Consider the following 5,299-nt stretch of genomic DNA (forward strand, 5'->3'; position numbering starts at 1 on the left):
GCGCGATGTCCTTGAGCGCGGGCGGGAGGGGAGGCGGGCTGCGGCCCAGGCTGCTCTCGCAGCCCCCGGGGGCGCTGCCGTCGCCGGGGCGCCCGGTCGGGCCGCCGATGTACACCCGGCCGGAGCCCGCGGGGACAGGGCGGCGGCCGCGCCCCGGTAGACCGGTCCTGGCCTGCCGCGCTGCTCCGATAGTTGGGGTGACGAACTGGCCCTTTCAGGTGCTCCGACCCGGGGGCTTTTATAAAGCCTTTTTCCGCCAAGGTGGGAATTCGGCTCCGGGGTAGGATTTAAAAGAACAATGGAAGCCCTCACTTGCTTTAAGCCAAAATAAAACTTGTTCTTTTTTCCTCGCCCCGTTGGGTGTTGGCTTTTAACTCTTTGGAAGCTGCTTTGGAGGACGGCTGTTCTGTTCGTAGATGCGAAGGCATCTTGCTCGGTAAATGTCCGTGACGTGGAGGTTGCCTTTTAGAAAATGGCAAGTTGCAGGAGTGCTTCTGGTATTTCAAAAATGACGACGGCGACAGGGCAGGTTAATGGAAATAGCTTTGATAATTACGGTGCTAAGATGACGTTTGGTGTATACAGCCTATTTTTACCAAGTAATTAAGCCAAGATCATTTGACATCCTGATATTTGAACATAAAGATGCTGTTAGATACTTTTTAAAATCGGTTGGAAAGAGCCGTTATCTGTAACTTCTCACACCCGAGTGTTAAAACGTACTTGGGTCAGTTTTCAAATCTCAAAAAGTTGAAGTTCATTTTGTTATTTATTTACTAAAAGACTGTCCACTATCACAAACCGTGATCGAAAAACTTTTACAAAGGAATATTGTAATAGCATATCTCTTGGTGAAGTTACTTTCTCGTAGTGTAAATACTGAAGTAAGGCTACTCTCCGTGATGGGCGATGAAGAGGGGCCATATTTGTTGCATGTATAAAAATCGAGATGTGCTTAAAAACGGAACAGTATTGAAAAAAATAGAGATTTTTTTTTAAAAATTGCAGTTTTCCGCACACTCTTTAGAGATATTTGAGAAGTAATACAAGTTGAATGGTTTGAAAAACAAACCAGGACTGCACAGACCTTTGTGTATTTTTGAATATATTTGTCTTCTGCACAGCCCTTGTGGTGTGAAGGTGCAGAGAACTGCGTAAAGATAGTGTTGGAGAGACTTACGTAGTGCATCTAAAAATCGGAGATCCTGGTTTATTTGACCATATTTCATAGGGTATTTCCAGAAAAAAAGGGATACCTTTTATAGAGTAGTATATGCTGTATCAGTTGCGCATACCTTGATTTCACAGAATCTAAGTACTAATTTTATTTTTTCAAATAAAAATGCTATTGAAATGTTTGAACTCTGAAAGTGATTTTTAAAAGATTGGGAGCATCCTTTTTGAATAGTAAAGAGTAAAAATAATTGCTAGCATTTAAATATCTTAAGATCTTTTTACATTGTAATTGGGGGAGGAGAAAGACAATATTCTAGACCCTGGTTTGAAATTGAATGAAGGTCATAGATACCAGAAGTTTTTGAGCTGCTTAAAAGACAAAGCTAATATCCCACTTGGTGAGATCAGATAGCTTGCAGTTTAAAATTTAAAGTAACCAGTGGCCATTTTAAGTTCACTAATTTCTCCTGGAGGAGTTGATTTTTTTTTTTTTAAAATGCTCATAAATAAGAGGTATTTGTAGATGGTAAAGGAAAGAAATTATAAGATGTTTGAAGTCTTTAAACATTGTCAACTTTTCCTTTCTTTTTGTTTATTACCTGATGTCAAAAGGGAAAATGAAAACAAGGTCATAGTCATTTGAATTTTCTGTATTTCTAATTCCAATGTCTTATTCCCTAGTATTTGTCAGTAAAATAAAAAATAAGGAAAACAAAGACTGAGAGACATTAAGGACAAGAAATAATTGCAACCGTAAATGTCCAGGTTGTGTTCGAGCCATCTGTTAAATGTGAACATGGATCTTGTCTTTGAAATATTTTCTCATTTCATCACACTCAATCTTTGGCCAACAGATGTTTAGAAATCAAAACACTAATACCATTTTCCTTTTTGTTTTTTCTTTCTAAAGGTGACTTACAAGATTAAAATTAATATGGTTGCTGATGGTTCTGAATAAATACAGCTTTTATTACAGGTAAGATTTGGTAAATCTTTATTGATTTGGCATAAAAATTAATTTATTAGGCTTATATTTTGCTTTTTTGATGATTTATATTTCCAGCATCCAATTAATATGTATTTATGCTTTTAAAAAGTGATTATGAATAAGCGTATGTATCTGAAATAATTTTTTTAAAAAAACATAAACCTTTTCACTGGATAAGATTAAAAGAATAATGTATGTAACCATTGTAACATAATGTACCTTTGAGTAGCTTAAAAAATGAATTTTTAAAAAGGCTTTGTTTTATTTTGGTACCAAGATTTATTATATTTTGGTGACAACCATGGATCAAAAAACATGTTATTTCTTTTCATCTTTATCAAGCAAATGATTTTAGTCTAAGTATTCAAAGAAAGGTAATGGGAAATTTGAACTTGTTTGCCTTTTAGACTAATAGATTTTAGAGAAGAATATTTATTTAAAAAGGTAGTTTTGAGCATAAATAGTAGTTCTTGTTCTATATAATAAAAAAGTTTAAAAAAATATTTATTATTGATTGCTTCATGAGTAAGTTGTTTAGAATATTGTTTGTTTCTCTAAAAGGTGGGCCATTTTGAAGATTGAGACAATGGTCTTATATTTGAGCATAAAGGAAATCCTTTGGGAAAGTCTATTTTATATGGCAAGTAAGTAAATGTTTTTAATCGTCATCCTCCCTGAATCTGAGTAGAAAATATCCTTAAAGTTTGTCAATGAAACATAAACTGTTAGACTGTTTTCTGTTAAAAAAAGAGAAAAAAAAAGTCCTCAAATTTCTTTATCTTAAACCACTTTTAAAGTATTCACTGTTAAAACAGCTGATGCATTTAATTTATATTGATGTGTGTAATTAATGTCCAATAGTAAGATTTAGTACTTCTCAAGAAAATGGTGCCCTCATATGATGATTAAATCTGAGCTGTGTTTAGAGTCTGAAAGATACATTGTTTAGTCTGTCTTTTTGTCTTTCATACAGATCACATAGGAATGTCCTAAATTTACAATTTTTGGTCCTTTGATTCTTTAAAGAATTGTATTTCAAAAGTTAAATATGCACTTTGATCTTTAATTTGTAATTAAATGATCAAAATACTCATTTTTAGTAGTTTTATTTTTAAACAAGTACAGAATGGGTTGTTTTTCAGCAGAGTAAGTTCACTCTGCTCTAGAGACTTCTATATCTAAGTAAGTGTTTTAAAATCTAAAAGATCATTTCAGGCACAATAGGTTTTAGATATTATCTCTGTATACCAAAGACTGAATACATTGACATCTAAAAACTATAGGTGAATGAAGAAAATGTGTATATGTAATGAAATAAATACTTCTCATTAAAAGTTTGAATCTAGAAATTAATGTCTCATTTTAAATGATTTGTTTGACAAATATGAAATAAGCGATACCTTGGAAAATAAAAGATCACCAGTTGACTAAGAACAAATTTACTTTGGTCTTAGAAATTTGTGGAAAATAAAAGTACAATCTTATTGGTTGGCATTACCTTGTTTGGTGATTCAAATAAATAGTAAGGGAAATAGACTAATTTTATTGCCTTTGTGTTAGCTTATGAGTTCTTATACAGCTTATTCAAGTTTGTATTGTGTATAAAAGAAAAAGGGATTTTTTGAAAATCTGTGTTTTAGAAAGAGAATATACCAAAAACTCTAATATCTTTCATCTTAAACTCCTATAACATAAATGCCAAGATTAATTTCCTTTTTGTAGCTGCTGGAATGTTTACCTGGCATTTGTTGAGCATTACTAGGAAAATTAAGAATGAGGTCTTTTTTGTGAAGCTATCAGAAGTATAAGTATAAATAGGCAGTATGTTTATAATAATCTACTGAAGGTGTAATTTAATTGATTAAAGAAAAGGTGAACGGTTGAAGGTCAGAAATTCTAAATGAAGTTTTAATCTTTTTTTGACATTTGTACTTTTAAAAACTTGATGTAGTAACTGCTAAATTAAATCGTAGTCTGGTGGAGGCAGTTTATAACCAACAAGATGAAGGGTTAGAATAAATTATATTTTATGAAGTGTATGTATTTGAATCTTTATGATGTTTATATTCAGTGTATTGCTCGAGCCAGTCTTCCTCTTGAAAGATTGGCATATGAGGGTCAATTGTCAAGTTAGATACCCCTTATGTAGAGGAACTTATATGACCTACATTGATACATTTATCAATGGGATAAATACTTATGTATTTGATTTTATCTTAGTTTGGACTAATTCTTGAATTAAAAAAACTCATCAAGTTGCAATTACATTGGATTATATTTAATGTTTTGATAATTTTAAAGAATTATTTGACATTCCAAATAAAGAAAAGAAGCTGTTAAAGCCAATTATAAGCTTCTGTGGACTATGATACAATATTTACAATCTGGAGTATATGAAGTAGGCAATTTTAAATTTAAAGTTTAGTTTTCTGATCACAGTATCTTGACTGTAACATTTGGGCTGTGGATAACCAATTTATGTTTTCTCCTCTGACATTTATTGTTGAATCAGCGATATATGCTAGAGTAGGAAATATTAACTGTGATTCAGTGATCAGGAGGCTCAGCTACTAGTTTAAAAAGACTCCCTTGACATTTTGTTCTATAGACTAATTTTATTACTCCCTTGGACTTCACAGTTTCATCTTTCTTAGCTCTTAAATTATATGATTAAAATTAATCTTGAGTATCTAGATCTCTTTAGACAAACTTTATTTTTTTGTTGTTGTTGTTTTTTCATTGCATATCATGTTTTACTTCTGTTGTGAAAATATTGGAGTAAGACCCAGAATGATTGCTTTCTTAATTTCTATGTGTTCCAAAATATTAATAATGTAAATATGGATGTTGGAAAAGTAATTAAGTGTGAACTTCAGGGTGGGAATGTAGAAACATTTAATTTTTTTCTAATTTATTCAGCATATTTATATTGTCTAAAGTTGAATGTATTCTCATTGTTTGCAGTTGTCCACGATTATAAACAAGATTTGTGCCAGGGCATGGTGGCGCACACCTTTAGTCCCAGCACTCAGGAGGCAGATGCAGGTGGATCTCTGGGTTCAAGGCCAGCCTGGTCTACATAGTGAGTTCCAGGACAGCTGGGGCTACAGGGAGACCCTATCTCAAAAAGACCAA

General features: G+C 33.1%; 1 long non-coding RNA gene across 2 annotated transcripts in view; it reads left to right on the top strand.

Moving 5' to 3' along the window:
• Positions 1-417: 417 nt before the first annotated feature.
• The window catches only part of LOC103749455, a 19,838-nt gene continuing 14,956 nt past the window's right edge, over positions 418-5,299 (top strand). The window contains exons 1-3 of one of the 2 annotated variants that reach the window (XR_003846960.1): positions 418-436; positions 2,087-2,152; positions 2,726-2,808. This is a non-coding gene — a long non-coding RNA (uncharacterized LOC103749455). Of the gene's footprint in view, positions 437-1,555; positions 1,575-2,086; positions 2,153-2,725; positions 2,809-5,299 lie in introns of those variants that run through there. The other variant, XR_607942.3, reaches the window with a different exon arrangement.

This window comes from Nannospalax galili, unplaced genomic scaffold (genome assembly GCF_000622305.1).
Source record: "Nannospalax galili isolate Female #2095 unplaced genomic scaffold, S.galili_v1.0 scaffold63, whole genome shotgun sequence".
Classification (NCBI taxonomy): Eukaryota; Metazoa; Chordata; class Mammalia; order Rodentia; family Spalacidae; genus Nannospalax; species Nannospalax galili.